Raw genomic sequence first — 21,071 nt, forward strand, 5'->3', positions numbered from 1 at the left:
CTCTACCCATTACGCTGGTTAGACAGACTCTGTATCCAATAGGCTGGCTAGACAGACTGTAACCAATAGGCTGGCTAGACAGACTGTACCCATTAGGCTGGCTAGACAGACTCTGTACCCTTTAGGCTGGCTAGACAGACTGTACCAATTAGGCTGGCTAGACAGACTCTGTATCCATTAGGCTGGCTAGACAGACTGTACCCATTACGCTGGTTAGACAGACTGTATCCATTAGGCTGGCTGGACAGCCTCTGTATCCATTAGGCTGGCTAGACAGACTGTACCCATTAGGCTGGCTAGACAGACTATGTACCCATTAGGCTGGCTAGACAGATTCTGTACCCATTAGGCTGGCTAGACAGACTGTACCCATTAGGCTGGCTAGACAGACTCTGTACCCATTAGGCTGGCTAGACAGACTCTGTATCCATTTGTCTGGCTAGACAGACTGTACCCATTAGGCTGGCTAGACAGACTGTACCCATTAGGCTGGCTAGACAGACTGTATCCATTAGGCTGGCTAGACAGACTGTACCCATTAGGCTGGCAAGACAGACTGTATCCATTAGGCTGGCTAGACAGACTGTACCCATTAGGCTGGCTAGACAGACTGTACCCATTAGGCTGGCTAGACAGACTGTATCCATTAGGCTGGCTAGACAGACTGGACCCATTACGCTGGCTAGACAGACTGTACCCATTAGGCTGGCTAGACAGAATGTATCCATTAGGCTGGCTAGACAGACTGTACCCATTAGGCTGGCTAGACAGACTGTATCCATTAGGCTGGCTAGACAGACTGTACCCATTAGGCTGGCTAGACAGACTGTACCCATTAGGCTGGCTAGACAGACTCTGTATCCATTAGGCTGGCTAGACAGACTCTGTACCCATTAGGCTGGCTAGACATACTCTGTACCCATTAGGCTGGCTAGACAGACTGTACCCATTAGGCTGGCTAGACAGACTCTGTACCCATTAGGCTGGCTAGACAGACTGTACCCATTAGCCTGGCTAGACAGACTCTGTATCCATTAGGCTGGCTAGACAGACTTTACCCATTACGCTGGTTAGACAGACTCTGTATCCATTAGGCTGGCTAGACAGACTGTATTCATTAGGCTGGCTAGACAGACTGTACCCATTAGGCTGGCTAGACAGACTGTATCCATTAGGCTGGCTAGACAACCTCTGTATCCATTAGGCTGGCTAGACAGACTGTACCCATTAGGCTGGCTAGACAGACTATGTACCCATTAGGCTGGCTAGACAGATTCTGTACCCATTAGGCTGGCTAGACAGACTGTACCCATTAGGCTGGCTAGACAGACTCTGTACCCATTAGGCTGGCTAGACAGACTGTATCCATTTGGCTGGCTAGACAGACTCTAGCCATTACGCTGGTCAGACAGACTCTGTATCCATTAGGCTGGCTAGACAGACTGTACCCATTAGGCTGGCTAGACAGACTCTGTACCCATTAGGCTGGCTAGACAGACTCTGTACCCATTAGGCTGGCTAGACAGATTCTGTACCCATTAGGCTGGCTAGACAGACTGTACCCATTAGGCTGGCTAGACAGACTGTACCCATTAGGCTGGTTAGACAGAGTCTGTATCCATTAGGCTGGCTAGACAGACTCTGTATCCATTAGGCTGGTTAGACAGACTCTGTATCCATTAGGCTGGCTAGACAGACTGTACCCATTACGCTGGTTAGACAGACTCTGTATCCATTAGGCTGGCTAGACAGACTGTACCCATTAGGCTGGCTAGACAGACTGTACCTATTAGGCTGGCTAGACAGACTGTGCCCATTTGGCTGGCTAGACAGACTGTACCCATTAGGCTGGCTAGACATACTGTACCCATTAGGCTGGCTAGACAGACTGTACCCATTAGGCTGGCTAGACATACTGTACCCATTAGGCTGGCTAGACAGACTGTATCCATTAGGGTGGCTAGACAGACTGTACCCATTAGGCTGGCTAGACAGACTCTGTACCCATTAGGCTGGTTAGACAGACTCTGTACCCATTAGGCTGGCTAGACAGACTGTACCCATTAGGCTGGCTAGACAGACTCTGTATCCATTAGGCTGGCTAGACAGTCTCTACCCATTACGCTGGTTAGACAGACTCTGTATCCAATAGGCTGGCTAGACAGACTGTAACCAATAGGCTGGCTAGACAGACTGTACCCATTAGGCTGGCTAGACAGACTCTGTACCCTTTAGGCTGGCTAGACAGACTGTACCAATTAGGCTGGCTAGACAGACTCTGTATCCATTAGGCTGGCTAGACAGACTGTACCCATTACGCTGGTTAGACAGACTCTGTATCCATTAGGCTGGCAAGACAGACTGTACCCATTAGGCTGGCTAGACAGACTGTACCTATTAGGCTGGCTAGACAGACTGTACCCATTAGGCTGGCTAGACAGACTGTACCCATTAGGCTGGCTAGACAGACTGTACCCATTAGGCTGGCTAGACAGACTGTACCCATTAGGCTGGCTAGACAGACTGTATCCATTAGGCTGGCTAGACAGACTGTACCCATTAGGCTGGCTAGACAGACTCTGTACCCATTAGGCTGGTTAGACAGACTCTGTACCCATTAGGCTGGCTAGACAGACTGTACCCATTAGGCTGGCTAGACAGACTCTGTATCCATTAGGCTGGCTAGACAGACTGTACCCATTACGCTGGTTAGACAGACTCTGTATCCATTAGGCTGGCTAGACAGACTGTACCCATTAGGCTGGCTAGACAGACTGTACCCATTAGGCTGGCTAGACAGACTCTGTACCCATTAGTCTGGCTAGACAGACTGTACCCATTAGGCTGGCTAGACAGACTGTACCCATTAGGCTGGCAAGACAGACTGTATCCATTAGGCTGGCTAGACAGACTGTACCCATTAGGCTGGCTAGACAGACTCTGTACCCATTAGGCTGGTTAGACAGACTCTGTACCCATTAGGCTGGCTAGACAGACTGTACCCATTAGGCTGGCTAGACAGACTGTACCCATTAGAATGACTAGACAGACTGTACCCATTAGGCTGGCTAGACAGACTGTACCCATTAGGCTGGCTAGACAGACTGTACCCATTAGGCTGGCTAGACAGACTGTACCCATTAGGCTGGCTAGACAGACTCTGTACCCATTAGGCTGGCTAGACAGACTGTACACATTAGGCTGGCTAGACAGACTGTACCCATTAGGCTAGCTAGACAGACTGTACCCATTAGAATGGCTAGACAGACTGTACCCATTAGGCTGGCTAGACAGACTGTACCCATTAGGCTGGTTAGACAGAGTCTGTATCCATTAGGCTGGCTAGACAGACTCTGTATCCATTAGGCTGGTTAGACAGACTCTGTATCCATTAGGCTGGCTAGACAGACTGTACCCATTACGCTGGTTAGACAGACTCTGTATCCATTAGGCTGGCTAGACAGACTGTACCCATTAGGCTGGCTAGACAGACTGTACCTATTAGGCTGGCTAGACAGACTGTGCCCATTTGGCTGGCTAGACAGACTGTACCCATTAGGCTGGCTAGACATACTGTACCCATTAGGCTGGCTAGACAGACTGTACCCATTAGGCTGGCTAGACATACTGTACCCATTAGGCTGGCTAGACAGACTGTATCCATTAGGGTGGCTAGACAGACTGTACCCATTAGGCTGGCTAGACATACTCTGTACCCATTAGGCTGGTTAGACAGACTCTGTACCCATTAGGCTGGCTAGACAGACTGTACCCATTAGGCTGGCTAGACAGACTCTGTATCCATTAGGCTGGCTAGACAGACTCTACCCATTACGCTGGTTAGACAGACTCTGTATCCATTAGGCTGGCTAGACAGACTGTAACCAATAGGCTGGCTAGACAGACTGTACCCATTAGGCTGGCTAGACAGACTCTGTACCCTTTAGGCTGGCTAGACAGACTGTACCAATTAGGCTGGCTAGACAGACTCTGTATCCATTAGGCTGGCTAGACAGACTGTACCCATTACGCTGGTTAGACAGACTGTATCCATTAGGCTGGCTGGACAGCCTCTGTATCCATTAGGCTGGCTAGACAGACTGTACCCATTAGGCTGGCTAGACAGACTATGTACCCATTAGGCTGGCTAGACAGATTCTGTACCCATTAGGCTGGCTAGACAGACTGTACCCATTAGGCTGGCTAGACAGACTCTGTACCCATTAGGCTGGCTAGACAGACTGTATCCATTTGGCTGGCTAGACAGACTCTAGCCATTACGCTGGTCAGACAGACTCTGTATCCATTAGGCTGGCTAGACAGACTGTACCCATTAGGCTGGCTAGACAGACTCTGTACCCATTAGGCTGGCTAGACAGACTCTGTACCCATTAGGCTGGCTAGACAGATTCTGTACCCATTAGGCTGGCTAGACAGACTGTACCCATTAGGCTGGCTAGACAGACTGTACCCATTAGGCTGGTTAGACAGAGTCTGTATCCATTAGGCTGGCTAGACAGACTCTGTATCCATTAGGCTGGTTAGACAGACTCTGTATCCATTAGGCTGGCTAGACAGACTGTACCCATTACGCTGGTTAGACAGACTCTGTATCCATTAGGCTGGCTAGACAGACTGTACCCATTAGGCTGGCTAGACAGACTGTACCTATTAGGCTGGCTAGACAGACTGTGCCCATTTGGCTGGCTAGACAGACTGTACCCATTAGGCTGGCTAGACATACTGTACCCATTAGGCTGGCTAGACAGACTGTACCCATTAGGCTGGCTAGACATACTGTACCCATTAGGCTGGCTAGACAGACTGTATCCATTAGGGTGGCTAGACAGACTGTACCCATTAGGCTGGCTAGACAGACTCTGTACCCATTAGGCTGGTTAGACAGACTCTGTACCCATTAGGCTGGCTAGACAGACTGTACCCATTAGGCTGGCTAGACAGACTCTGTATCCATTAGGCTGGCTAGACAGTCTCTACCCATTACGCTGGTTAGACAGACTCTGTATCCAATAGGCTGGCTAGACAGACTGTAACCAATAGGCTGGCTAGACAGACTGTACCCATTAGGCTGGCTAGACAGACTCTGTACCCTTTAGGCTGGCTAGACAGACTGTACCAATTAGGCTGGCTAGACAGACTCTGTATCCATTAGGCTGGCTAGACAGACTGTACCCATTACGCTGGTTAGACAGACTCTGTATCCATTAGGCTGGCAAGACAGACTGTACCCATTAGGCTGGCTAGACAGACTGTACCTATTAGGCTGGCTAGACAGACTGTACCCATTAGGCTGGCTAGACAGACTGTACCCATTAGGCTGGCTAGACAGACTGTACCCATTAGGCTGGCTAGACAGACTGTACCCATTAGGCTGGCTAGACAGACTGTATCCATTAGGCTGGCTAGACAGACTGTACCCATTAGGCTGGCTAGACAGACTCTGTACCCATTAGGCTGGTTAGACAGACTCTGTACCCATTAGGCTGGCTAGACAGACTGTACCCATTAGGCTGGCTAGACAGACTCTGTATCCATTAGGCTGGCTAGACAGACTGTACCCATTACGCTGGTTAGACAGACTCTGTATCCATTAGGCTGGCTAGACAGACTGTACCCATTAGGCTGGCTAGACAGACTGTACCCATTAGGCTGGCTAGACAGACTCTGTACCCATTAGTCTGGCTAGACAGACTGTACCCATTAGGCTGGCTAGACAGACTGTACCCATTAGGCTGGCAAGACAGACTGTATCCATTAGGCTGGCTAGACAGACTGTACCCATTAGGCTGGCTAGACAGACTCTGTACCCATTAGGCTGGTTAGACAGACTCTGTACCCATTAGGCTGGCTAGACAGACTGTACCCATTAGGCTGGCTAGACAGACTGTACCCATTAGAATGACTAGACAGACTGTACCCATTAGGCTGGCTAGACAGACTGTACCCATTAGGCTGGCTAGACAGACTGTACCCATTAGGCTGGCTAGACAGACTGTACCCATTAGGCTGGCTAGACAGACTCTGTACCCATTAGGCTGGCTAGACAGACTGTACACATTAGGCTGGCTAGACAGACTGTACCCATTAGGCTAGCTAGACAGACTGTACCCATTAGAATGGCTAGACAGACTCTGTACCCATTAGGCTGGTTAGACAGACTCGGTACCCATTGGGCTGGCTAGACAGACTGTACCCATTAGGCTGGCTAGACAGACTCTGTACCCATTAGGCTGGCTAGACAGACTGTACCCATTAGGCTGGCTAGACAGACTGTACCCATTAGGCTGGCTAGACAGACTCTGTACCCATTAGGCTGGTTAGACAGACTCTGTACCCATTAGGCTGGCTAGACAGACTGTACCCATTAGGCTGGCTAGACAGACTGTACCCATTAGGCTGGCTAGACAGACTGTACCCATTAGGCTGGCTAGACAGACTGTACCCATTAGGCTGGCTAGACAGACTGTACCCATTAGGCTGGCTAGACAGACTGTACCCATTAGGCTGGCTAGACAGACTGTACCCATTAGGCTGGCTAGACAGACTGTATCCATTAGGCTGGCTAGACAGACTCTGTACCCATTAGGCTGGCTAGACAGACTGTACCCATTAGGCTGGCTAGACAGACTCTGTATCCATTAGGCTGGCTAGACAGACTGTACCCATTACGCTGGTTAGACAGACTCTGTATCCATTAGGCTGGCTAGACAGACTGTACCCATTAGGCTGGCTAGACAGACTGTACCCATTAGGCTGGCTAGACAGACTCTGTACCCATTAGTCTGGCTAGACAGACTGTACCCATTAGGCTGGCTAGACAGACTGTACCCATTAGGCTGGCAAGACAGACTGTATCCATTAGGCTGGCTAGACAGACTGTACCCATTAGGCTGGCTAGACAGACTCTGTACCCATTAGGCTGGTTAGACAGACTCTGTACCCATTAGGCTGGCTAGACAGACTGTACCCATTAGGCTGGCTAGACAGACTGTACCCATTAGAATGACTAGACAGACTGTACCCATTAGGCTGGCTAGACAGACTATGTACCCATTAGGCTGGCTAGACAGATTCTGTACCCATTAGGCTGGCTAGACAGACTGTACCCATTAGGCTGGCTAGACAGACTCTGTACCCATTAGGCTGGCTAGACAGACTGTATCCATTTGGCTGGCTAGACAGACTCTAGCCATTACGCTGGTCAGACAGACTCTGTATCCATTAGGCTGGCTAGACAGACTGTACCCATTAGGCTGGCTAGACAGACTCTGTACCCATTAGGCTGGCTAGACAGACTCTGTACCCATTAGGCTGGCTAGACAGATTCTGTACCCATTAGGCTGGCTAGACAGACTGTACCCATTAGGCTGGCTAGACAGACTGTACCCATTAGGCTGGTTAGACAGAGTCTGTATCCATTAGGCTGGCTAGACAGACTCTGTATCCATTAGGCTGGTTAGACAGACTCTGTATCCATTAGGCTGGCTAGACAGACTGTACCCATTACGCTGGTTAGACAGACTCTGTATCCATTAGGCTGGCTAGACAGACTGTACCCATTAGGCTGGCTAGACAGTCTCTACCCATTACGCTGGTTAGACAGACTCTGTATCCAATAGGCTGGCTAGACAGACTGTAACCAATAGGCTGGCTAGACAGACTGTACCCATTAGGCTGGCTAGACAGACTCTGTACCCTTTAGGCTGGCTAGACAGACTGTACCAATTAGGCTGGCTAGACAGACTCTGTATCCATTAGGCTGGCTAGACAGACTGTACCCATTACGCTGGTTAGACAGACTCTGTATCCATTAGGCTGGCAAGACAGACTGTACCCATTAGGCTGGCTAGACAGACTGTACCTATTAGGCTGGCTAGACAGACTGTACCCATTAGGCTGGCTAGACAGACTGTACCCATTAGGCTGGCTAGACAGACTGTACCCATTAGGCTGGCTAGACAGACTGTACCCATTAGGCTGGCTAGACAGACTGTATCCATTAGGCTGGCTAGACAGACTGTACCCATTAGGCTGGCTAGACAGACTCTGTACCCATTAGGCTGGTTAGACAGACTCTGTACCCATTAGGCTGGCTAGACAGACTGTACCCATTAGGCTGGCTAGACAGACTCTGTATCCATTAGGCTGGCTAGACAGACTGTACCCATTACGCTGGTTAGACAGACTCTGTATCCATTAGGCTGGCTAGACAGACTGTACCCATTAGGCTGGCTAGACAGACTGTACCCATTAGGCTGGCTAGACAGACTCTGTACCCATTAGTCTGGCTAGACAGACTGTACCCATTAGGCTGGCTAGACAGACTGTACCCATTAGGCTGGCAAGACAGACTGTATCCATTAGGCTGGCTAGACAGACTGTACCCATTAGGCTGGCTAGACAGACTCTGTACCCATTAGGCTGGTTAGACAGACTCTGTACCCATTAGGCTGGCTAGACAGACTGTACCCATTAGGCTGGCTAGACAGACTGTACCCATTAGAATGACTAGACAGACTGTACCCATTAGGCTGGCTAGACAGACTGTACCCATTAGGCTGGCTAGACAGACTGTACCCATTAGGCTGGCTAGACAGACTGTACCCATTAGGCTGGCTAGACAGACTCTGTACCCATTAGGCTGGCAAGACAGACTGTACACATTAGGCTGGCTAGACAGACTGTACCCATTAGGCTAGCTAGACAGACTGTACCCATTAGAATGGCTAGACAGACTCTGTACCCATTAGGCTGGTTAGACAGACTCGGTACCCATTGGGCTGGCTAGACAGACTGTACCCATTAGGCTGGCTAGACAGACTCTGTACCCATTAGGCTGGCTAGACAGACTGTACCCATTAGGCTGGCTAGACAGACTGTACCCATTAGGCTGGCTAGACAGACTCTGTACCCATTAGGCTGGTTAGACAGACTCTGTACCCATTAGGCTGGCTAGACAGACTGTACCCATTAGGCTGGCTAGACAGACTGTACCCATTAGGCTGGCTAGACAGACTGTACCCATTAGGCTGGCTAGACAGACTGTACCCATTAGGCTGGCTAGACAGACTGTACCCATTAGGCTGGCTAGACAGACTGTACCCATTAGGCTGGCTAGACAGACTGTACCCATTAGGCTGGCTAGACAGACTGTATCCATTAGGCTGGCTAGACAGACTCTGTACCCATTAGGCTGGCTAGACAGACTGTACCCATTAGGCTGGCTAGACAGACTCTGTATCCATTAGGCTGGCTAGACAGACTGTACCCATTACGCTGGTTAGACAGACTCTGTATCCATTAGGCTGGCTAGACAGACTGTACCCATTAGGCTGGCTAGACAGACTGTACCCATTAGGCTGGCTAGACAGACTCTGTACCCATTAGTCTGGCTAGACAGACTGTACCCATTAGGCTGGCTAGACAGACTGTACCCATTAGGCTGGCAAGACAGACTGTATCCATTAGGCTGGCTAGACAGACTGTACCCATTAGGCTGGCTAGACAGACTCTGTACCCATTAGGCTGGTTAGACAGACTCTGTACCCATTAGGCTGGCTAGACAGACTGTACCCATTAGGCTGGCTAGACAGACTGTACCCATTAGAATGACTAGACAGACTGTACCCATTAGGCTGGCTAGACAGACTGTACCCATTAGGCTGGCTAGACAGACTGTACCCATTAGGCTGGCTAGACAGACTGTACCCATTAGGCTGGCTAGACAGACTCTGTACCCATTAGGCTGGCTAGACAGACTGTACACATTAGGCTGGCTAGACAGACTGTACCCATTAGGCTAGCTAGACAGACTGTACCCATTAGAATGGATAGACAGACTCTGTACCCATTAGGCTGGTTAGACAGACTCGGTACCCATTGGGCTGGCTAGACAGACTGTACCCATTAGGCTGGCTAGACAGACTCTGTACCCATTAGGCTGGCTAGACAGACTGTACCCATTAGGCTGGCTAGACAGACTGTACCCATTAGGCTGGCTAGACAGACTCTGTACCCATTAGGCTGGTTAGACAGACTCTGTACCCATTAGGCTGGCTAGACAGACTGTACCCATTAGGCTGGCTAGACAGACTGTACCCATTAGGCTGGCTAGACAGACTCTGTACCCATTAGGCTGGCTAGACAGACTGTACCCATTAGGCTGGCTAGACAGACTGTACCCATTAGGCTGGCTAGACAGACTCTGTACCCATTAGGCTGGTTAGACAGACTCTGTACCCATTAGGCTGGCTAGACAGACTGTACCCATTAGGCTGGCTAGACAGACTGTACCCATTAGGCTGGCTAGACAGACTGTACCCATTAGGCTGGCTAGACAGACTGTACCCATTAGGCTGGCTAGACAGACTGTACCCATTAGGCTGGCTAGACAGACTGTACCCATTAGGCTGGCTAGACAGACTGTACCCATTAGGCTGGCTAGACAGACTGTATCCATTAGGCTGGCTAGACAGACTCTGTACCCATTAGGCTGGCTAGACAGACTGTACCCATTAGGCTGGCTAGACAGACTCTGTATCCATTAGGCTGGCTAGACAGACTGTACCCATTACGCTGGTTAGACAGACTCTGTATCCATTAGGCTGGCTAGACAGACTGTACCCATTAGGCTGGCTAGACAGACTGTACCCATTAGGCTGGCTAGACAGACTCTGTACCCATTAGTCTGGCTAGACAGACTGTACCCATTAGGCTGGCTAGACAGACTGTACCCATTAGGCTGGCAAGACAGACTGTATCCATTAGGCTGGCTAGACAGACTGTACCCATTAGGCTGGCTAGACAGACTCTGTACCCATTAGGCTGGTTAGACAGACTCTGTACCCATTAGGCTGGCTAGACAGACTGTACCCATTAGGCTGGCTAGACAGACTGTACCCATTAGAATGACTAGACAGACTGTACCCATTAGGCTGGCTAGACAGACTGTACCCATTAGGCTGGCTAGACAGACTGTACCCATTAGGCTGGCTAGACAGACTGTACCCATTAGGCTGGCTAGACAGACTCTGTACCCATTAGGCTGGCTAGACAGACTGTACACATTAGGCTGGCTAGACAGACTGTACCCATTAGGCTAGCTAGACAGACTGTACCCATTAGAATGGATAGACAGACTCTGTACCCATTAGGCTGGTTAGACAGACTCGGTACCCATTGGGCTGGCTAGACAGACTGTACCCATTAGGCTGGCTAGACAGACTCTGTACCCATTAGGCTGGCTAGACAGACTGTACCCATTAGGCTGGCTAGACAGACTGTACCCATTAGGCTGGCTAGACAGACTCTGTACCCATTAGGCTGGTTAGACAGACTCTGTACCCATTAGGCTGGCTAGACAGACTGTACCCATTAGGCTGGCTAGACAGACTGTACCCATTAGGCTGGCTAGACAGACTGTACCCATTAGACTGGCTAGACAGACTGTACCCATTAGGCTGGCTAGACAGACTGTACCCATTAGGCTGTCTAGACAGACTGTACCCATTAGGCTGGCTAGACAGACTTTACCCATTAGGCTGGCTAGACAGACTGTACCCATTAGGCTGGCTAGACAGACTGTATCCATTAGGCTGGCTAGACAGACTGTACCCATTAGGCTGGCTAGACAGACTGTACCCATTAGGCTGGCTAGACAGACTGTACCCATTAGACTGGCTAGACAGACTGTACCCATTAGGCTGGCTAGACAGACTGTACCCATTAGGCTGTCTAGACAGACTGTACCCATTAGGCTGGCTAGACAGACTTTACCCATTAGGCTGGCTAGACAGACTGTACCCATTAGGCTGGCTAGACAGACTGTATCCATTAGGCTGGCTAGACAGACTGTACCCATTAGGCTGGCAAGACAGACTGTACCCATTAGGCTGGCTAGACAGACTGTATCCATTAGGCTGGCTAGACAGACTGTACCCATTAGGCTGGCAAGACAGACTGTATCCATTAGGCTGGCTAGACAGACTGTACCCATTAGGCTGGCTAGACAGACTGTACCCATTAGGCTGGCTAGACAGACTGTATCCATTTGGCTGGCTAGACAGACTCTAGCCATTACGCTGGTCAGACAGACTCTGTATCCATTAGGCTGGCTAGACAGACTGTACCCATTAGGCTGGCTAGACAGACTCTGTACCCATTAGGCTGGCTAGACAGACTCTGTACCCATTAGGCTGGCTAGACAGACTTTGTACCCATTAGGCTGGCTAGACAGACTGTACCTATTAGGCTGGCTAGACAGACTGTACCCATTAGGCTGGCTAGACAGACTGTACCCATTAGGCTGGCTAGACAGACTGTACCCATTAGGCTGGCTAGACAGACTGTACCCATTAGGCTGGCTAGACATACTGTACCCATTAGGCTGGCTAGACAGACTGTATCCATTAGGCTGGCTAGACAGACTGTACCCATTAGGCTGGCTAGACAGACTCTGTACCCATTAGGCTGGTTAGACAGACTCTGTACCCATTAGGCTGGATAGACAGACTGTACCCATTAGGCTGGCTAGACAGACTCTGTATCCATTAGGCTGGCTAGACAGACTCTACCCATTACGCTGGTTAGACAGACTCTGTATCCAATAGGCTGGCTAGACAGACTGTAAGCAATAGGCTGGCTAGACAGACTGTACCCATTAGGCTGGCTAGACAGACTCTGTACCCATTAGGCTGGCTAGACAGACTGTACCCATTAGGCTGGCTAGACAGACTCTGTATCCATTAGGCTGGCTAGACAGACTGTACCCATTACTCTGGTTAGACAGACTCTGTATCCATTAAGCTGGCTAGACAGACTGTACCCATTAGGCTGGCTAGACAGACTGTACCTATTAGGCTGGCTAGACAGACTGTACCCATTAGGCTGGCTAGACAGACTGTACCCATTAGGCTGGCTAGACAGACTGTACCCATTAGGCTGGCTAGACAGACTGTACCCATTAGGCTGGCTAGACAGACTGTACCCATTAGGCTGGCAAGACAGACTGTATCCATTAGGCTGGCTAGACAGACTGTACCCATTACGCTGGTTAGACAGACTCTGTATCCATTAGGCTGGCTAGACAGACTGTACCCATTAGGCTGGCTAGACAGACTGTACCCATTAGGCTGGCTAGACAGACTCTGTACCCATTAGTCTGGCTAGACAGACTGTACCCATTAGGCTGGCTAGACAGACTGTACCCATTAGGCTGGCAAGACAGACTGTATCCATTAGGCTGGCTAGACAGACTGTACCCATTAGGCTGGCTAGACAGACTCTGTACCCATTAGGCTGGTTAGACAGACTCTGTACCCATTAGGCTGGCTAGACAGACTGTACCCATTAGGCTGGCTAGACAGACTGTACCCATTAGAATGACTAGACAGACTGTACCCATTAGGCTGGCTAGACAGACTGTACCCATTAGGCTGGCTAGACAGACTGTACCCATTAGGCTGGCTAGACAGACTGTACCCATTAGGCTGGCTAGACAGACTCTGTACCCATTAGGCTGGCTAGACAGACTGTACACATTAGGCTGGCTAGACAGACTGTACCCATTAGGCTAGCTAGACAGACTGTACCCATTAGAATGGCTAGACAGACTCTGTACCCATTAGGCTGGTTAGACAGACTCGGTACCCATTGGGCTGGCTAGACAGACTGTACCCATTAGGCTGGCTAGACAGACTCTGTACCCATTAGGCTGGCTAGACAGACTGTACCCATTAGGCTGGCTAGACAGACTGTACCCATTAGGCTGGCTAGACAGACTCTGTACCCATTAGGCTGGTTAGACAGACTCTGTACCCATTAGGCTGGCTAGACAGACTGTACCCATTAGGCTGGCTAGACAGACTGTACCCATTAGGCTGGCTAGACAGACTGTACCCATTAGGCTGGCTAGACAGACTGTACCCATTAGGCTGGCTAGACAGACTGTACCCATTAGGCTGGCTAGACAGACTGTACCCATTAGGCTGGCTAGACAGACTGTACCCATTAGGCTGGCTAGACAGACTGTATCCATTAGGCTGGCTAGACAGACTCTGTACCCATTAGGCTGGCTAGACAGACTGTACCCATTAGGCTGGCTAGACAGACTCTGTATCCATTAGGCTGGCTAGACAGACTGTACCCATTACGCTGGTTAGACAGACTCTGTATCCATTAGGCTGGCTAGACAGACTGTACCCATTAGGCTGGCTAGACAGACTGTACCCATTAGGCTGGCTAGACAGACTCTGTACCCATTAGTCTGGCTAGACAGACTGTACCCATTAGGCTGGCTAGACAGACTGTACCCATTAGGCTGGCAAGACAGACTGTATCCATTAGGCTGGCTAGACAGACTGTACCCATTAGGCTGGCTAGACAGACTCTGTACCCATTAGGCTGGTTAGACAGACTCTGTACCCATTAGGCTGGCTAGACAGACTGTACCCATTAGGCTGGCTAGACAGACTGTACCCATTAGAATGACTAGACAGACTGTACCCATTAGGCTGGCTAGACAGACTGTACCCATTAGGCTGGCTAGACAGACTGTACCCATTAGGCTGGCTAGACAGACTGTACCCATTAGGCTGGCTAGACAGACTCTGTACCCATTAGGCTGGCTAGACAGACTGTACACATTAGGCTGGCTAGACAGACTGTACCCATTAGGCTAGCTAGACAGACTGTACCCATTAGAATGGATAGACAGACTCTGTACCCATTAGGCTGGTTAGACAGACTCGGTACCCATTGGGCTGGCTAGACAGACTGTACCCATTAGGCTGGCTAGACAGACTCTGTACCCATTAGGCTGGCTAGACAGACTGTACCCATTAGGCTGGCTAGACAGACTGTACCCATTAGGCTGGCTAGACAGACTCTGTACCCATTAGGCTGGTTAGACAGACTCTGTACCCATTAGGCTGGCTAGACAGACTGTACCCATTAGGCTGGCTAGACAGACTGTACCCATTAGGCTGGCTAGACAGACTGTACCCATTAGACTGGCTAGACAGACTGTACCCATTAGGCTGGCTAGACAGACTGTACCCATTAGGCTGTCTAGACAGACTGTACCCATTAGGCTGGCTAGACAGACTTTACCCATTAGGCTGGCTAGACAGACTGTACCCATTAGGCTGGCTAGACAGACTGTATCCATTAGGCTGGCTAGACAGACTGTACCCATTAGGCTGGCTAGACAGACTGTACCCATTAGGCTGGCTAGACAGACTGTACCCATTAGGCTGGCTAGACATACTCTGTACCCATTAGGCTGGCTAGACAGACTGTACCCAATAGGCTGGCTAGACAGACTGTACCCATTAGGCTGGCTAGACAGACTGTACCCATTAGGCTGGCTAGACAGACTCTGTATCCATTAGGCTGGCTAGACAGACTTTACCCATTACGCTGGTTAGACAGACTCTGTATCCATTAGGCTGGCTAGACAGACTGTATTCATTAGGCTTGCTAGACAGACTGTATCCATTAGGCTGGCTAGACAGACTGTATCCATTAGGCTGGCTAGACAGCCTCTGTATCCATTAGGCTGGCTAGACAGACTGTACCCATTAGGCTGGCTAGACAGACTATGTACCCATTAGGCTGGCTAGACAGATTCTGTACCCATTAGGCTGGCTAGACAGACTGTACCCATTAGGCTGGCTAGACAGACTCTGTACCCATTAGGCTGGCTAGACAGACTGTATCCATTTGGCTGGCTAGACAGACTCTAGCCATTACGCTGGTCAGACAGACTCTGTATCCATTAGGCTGGCTAGACAGACTGTACCCATTAGGCTGGCTAGACAGACTCTGTACCCATTAGGCTGGCTAGACAGACTCTGTACCCATTAGGCTGGCTAGACAGACTTTGTACCCATTAGGCTGGCTAGACAGACTGTACCCATTAGGCTGGCTAGACAGACTGTACCCATTAGGCTGGTTAGACAGACTGTACCCATTAGGCTGGCTAGACAGACTGTATCCATTAGGCTGGCTAGACAGACTGTACCCATTACGCTGGTTAGACAGACTCTGTATCCATTAGGCTGGCTAGACAGACTGTACCCATTAGGCTGGCTAGACAGACTGTACCTATTAGGCTGGCTAGACAGACTGTACCCATTAGGCTGGCTAGACAGACTGTACCCATTAGGCTGGCTAGACAGACTGTACCCATTAGGCTGGCTAGACAGACTGTACCCATTAGGCTGGCTAGACATACTGTACCCATTAGGCTGGCTAGACAGACTGTATCCATTAGGCTGGCTAGACAGACTGTACCCATTAGGCTGGCTAGACAGACTCTGTACCCATTAGGCTGGTTAGACAGACTCTGTACCCATTAGGCTGGCTAGACAGACTGTACCCATTAGGCTGGCTAGACAGACTCTGTATCCATTAGGCTGGCTAGACAGACTCTACCCATTACGCTGGTTAGACAGACTCTGTATCCAATAGGCTGGCTAGACAGACTGTAACCAATAGGCTGGCTAGACAGACTGTACCCATTAGGCTGGCTAGACAGACTCTGTACCCATTAGGCTGGCTAGACAGACTGTACCCATTAGGCTGGCTAGACAGACTCTGTATCCATTAGGCTGGCTAGACAGACTGTACCCATTACTCTGGTTAGACAGACTCTGTATCCATTAAGCTGGCTAGACAGACTGTACCCATTAGGCTGGCTAGACAGACTGTACCTATTAGGCTGGCTAGACAGACTGTACCCATTAGGCTGGCTAGACAGACTCTGTACCCATTAGGCTGGCTAGACAGACTCTGTACCCATTAGGCTGGCTAGACAGACTTTGTACCCATTAGGCTGGCTAGACAGACTGTACCCATTAGGCTGGCTAGACAGACTGTACCCATTAGGCTGGTTAGACAGACTGTACCCATTAGGCTGGCTAGACAGACTGTATCCATTAGGCTGGCTAGACAGACTGTACCCATTACGCTGGTTAGACAGACTCTGTATCCATTAGGCTGGCTAGACAGACTGTACCCATTAGGCTGGCTAGACAGACTGTACCTATTAGGCTGGCTAGACAGACTGTACCCATTAGGCTGGCTAGACAGACTGTACCCATTAGGCTGGCTAGACAGACTGTACCCATTAGGCTGGCTAGACAGACTGTACCCATTAGGCTGGCTAGACATACTGTACCCATTAGGCTGGCTAGACAGACTGTATCCATTAGGCTGGCTAGACAGACTGTACCCATTAGGCTGGCTAGACAGACTCTGTACCCATTAGGCTGGTTAGACAGACTCTGTACCCATTAGGCTGGCTAGACAGACTGTACCCATTAGGCTGGCTAGACAGACTCTGTATCCATTAGGCTGGCTAGACAGACTCTACCCATTACGCTGGTTAGACAGACTCTGTATCCAATAGGCTGGCTAGACAGACTGTAACCAATAGGCTGGCTAGACAGACTGTACCCATTAGGCTGGCTAGACAGACTCTGTACCCATTAGGCTGGCTAGACAGACTGTACCCATTAGGCTGGCTAGACAGACTCTGTATCCATTAGGCTGGCTAGACAGACTGTACCCATTACTCTGGTTAGACAGACTCTGTATCCATTAAGCTGGCTAGACAGACTGTACCCATTAGGCTGGCTAGACAGACTGTACCTATTAGGCTGGCTAGACAGACTGTACCCATTAGGCTGGCTAGACAGACTGTACCCATTAGGCTGGCTAGACAGACTGTACCCATTAGGCTGGCTAGACAGACTGTACCCATTAGGCTGGCTAGACAGACTGTACCCATTAGGCTGGCTAGACAGACTGTATCCATTAGGCTGGCTAGACAGACTCTGTACCCATTAGGCTGGCTAGACAGACTGTACCCATTAGGCTGGCTAGACAGACTCTGTATCCATTAGGCTGGCTAGACAGACTGTACCCATTACGCTGGTTAGACAGACTCTGTATCCATTAGGCTGGCTAGACAGACTGTACCCATTAGGCTGGCTAGACAGACTGTACCCATTAGGCTGGCTAGACAGACTCTGTACCCATTAGTCTGGCTAGACAGACTGTACCCATTATGCTGGCTAGACAGACTGTACCCATTAGGCTGGCAAGACAGACTGTATCCATTAGGCTGGCTAGACAGACTGTACCCATTAGGCTGGCTAGACAGACTCTGTACCCATTAGGCTGGTTAGACAGACTCTGTACCCATTAGGCTGGCTAGACAGACTGTACCCATTAGGCTGGCTAGACAGACTGTACCCATTAGAATGACTAGACAGACTGTACCCATTAGGCTGGCTAGACAGACTGTACCCATTAGGCTGGCTAGACAGACTGTACCCATTAGGCTGGCTAGACAGACTGTACCCATTAGGCTGGCTAGACAGACTCTGTACCCATTAGGCTGGCTAGACAGACTGTACACATTAGGCTGGCTAGACAGACTGTACCCATTAGGCTAGCTAGACAGACTGTACCCATTAGAATGGATAGACAGACTCTGTACCCATTAGGCTGGTTAGACAGACTCGGTACCCATTGGGCTGGCTAGACAGACTGTACCCATTAGGCTGGCTAGACAGACTCTGTACCCATTAGGCTGGCTAGACAGACTGTACCCATTAGGCTGGCTAGACAGACTGTACCCATTAGGCTGGCTAGACAGACTCTGTACCCATTAGGCTGGTTAGACAGACTCTGTACCCATTAGGCTGGCTAGACAGACTGTACCCATTAGGCTGGCTAGACAGACTGTACCCATTAGGCTGGCTAGACAGACTGTACCCATTAGACTGGCTAGACAGACTGTACCCATTAGGCTGGCTAGACAGACTGTACCCATTAGGCTGTCTAGACAGACTGTACCCATTAGGCTGGCTAGACAGACTTTACCCATTAGGCTGGCTAGACAGACTGTACCCATTAGGCTGGCTAGACAGACTGTATCCATTAGGCTGGCTAGACAGACTGTACCCATTAGGCTGGCTAGACAGACTGTACCCATTAGGCTGGCTAGACAGACTGTACCCATTAGACTGGCTAGACAGACTGTACCCATTAGGCTGGCTAGACAGACTGTACCCATTAGGCTGTCTAGACAGACTGTACCCATTAGGCTGGCTAGACAGACTTTACCCATTAGGCTGGCTAGACAGACTGTACCCATTAGGCTGGCTAGACAGACTGTATCCATTAGGCTGGCTAGACAGACTGTACCCATTAGGCTGGCAAGACAGACTGTATCCATTAGGCTGGCTAGACAGACTGTACCCATTAGGCTGGCTAGACAGACTGTACCCATTAGGCTGGCTAGACAGACTGTATCCATTAGGCTGGCTAGACAGACTGTACCCATTAGGCTGGCTAGACAGACTGTATCCATTAGGCTGGCTAGACAGACTGTACCCATTAGGCTGGCTAGACAGACTGTACCCATTAGGCTGGCTAGACAGACTTTACCCATTACGCTGGTTAGACAGACTCTGTATCCATTAGGCTGGCTAGACAGACTGTATTCATTAGGCTTGCTAGACAGACTGTATCCATTAGGCTGGCTAGACAGACTGTATCCATTAGGCTGGCTAGACAGCCTCTGTATCCATTAGGCTGGCTAGACAGACTGTACCCATTAGGCTGGCTAGACAGACTATGTACCCATTAGGCTGGCTAGACAGATTCTGTACCCATTAGGCTGGCTAGACAGACTGTACCCATTAGGCTGGCTAGACAGACTCTGTACCCATTAGGCTGGCTAGACAGACTGTATCCATTTGGCTGGCTAGACAGACTCTAGCCATTACGCTGGTCAGACAGACTCTGTATCCATTAGGCTGGCTAGACAGACTGTACCCATTAGGCTGGCTAGACAGACTCTGTACCCATTAGGCTGGCTAGACAGACTCTGTACCCATTAGGCTGGCTAGACAGACTTTGTACCCATTAGGCTGGCTAGACAGACTGTACCCATTAGGCTGGCTAGACAGACTGTACCCATTAGGCTGGTTAGACAGACTGTACCCATTAGGCTGGCTAGACAGACTGTATCCATTAGGCTGGCTAGACAGACTGTACCCATTACGCTGGTTAGACAGACTCTGTATCCATTAGGCTGGCTAGACAGACTGTACCCATTAGGCTGGCTAGACAGACTGTACCTATTAGGCTGGCTAGACAGACTGTACCCATTAGGCTGGCTAGACAGACTGTACCCATTAGGCTGGCTAGACAGACTGTACCCATTAGGCTGGCTAGACAGACTGTACCCATTAGGCTGGCTAGACATACTGTACCCATTAGGCTGGCTAGACAGACTGTATCCATTAGGCTGGCTAGACAGACTGTACCCATTAGGCTGGCTAGACAGACTCTGTACCCATTAGGCTGGTTAGACAGACTCTGTACCCATTAGGCTGGCTAGACAGACTGTACCCATTAGGCTGGCTAGACAGACTCTGTATCCATTAGGCTGGCTAGACAGACTCTACCCATTACGCTGGTTAGACAGACTCTGTATCCAATAGGCTGGCTAGACAGACTGTAACCAATAGGCTGGCTAGACAGACTGTACCCATTAGGCTGGCTAGACAGACTCTGTACCCATTAGGCTGGCTAGACAGACTGTACCCATTAGGCTGGCTAGACAGACTCTGTATCCATTAGGCTGGCTAGACAGACTGTACCCATTACTCTGGTTAGACAGACTCTGTATCCATTAAGCTGGCTAGACAGACTGTACCCATTAGGCTGGCTAGACAGACTGTACCTATTAGGCTGGCTAGACAGACTGTACCCATTAGGCTGGCTAGACAGACTGTACCCATTAGGCTGGCTAGACAGACTGTACCCATTAGGCTGGCTAGACAGACTGTACCCATTAGGCTGGCTAGACAGACTGTACCCATTAGGCTGGCTAGACAGACTGTACCCATTAGGCTGGCTAGACAGACTGTATCCATTAGGCTGGCTAGACAGACTGTACCCATTAGGCTGGCTAGACAGACTCTGTACCCATTAGGCTGGCTAGACAGACTGTACCCATTAGGCTGGCTAGA

The sequence above is a fragment of the Oncorhynchus mykiss genome, chromosome 29, assembly GCF_057628025.1.
Source record: "Oncorhynchus mykiss isolate SJ-2025 chromosome 29, ASM5762802v1, whole genome shotgun sequence".
Taxonomy (NCBI): Eukaryota; Metazoa; Chordata; class Actinopteri; order Salmoniformes; family Salmonidae; genus Oncorhynchus; species Oncorhynchus mykiss.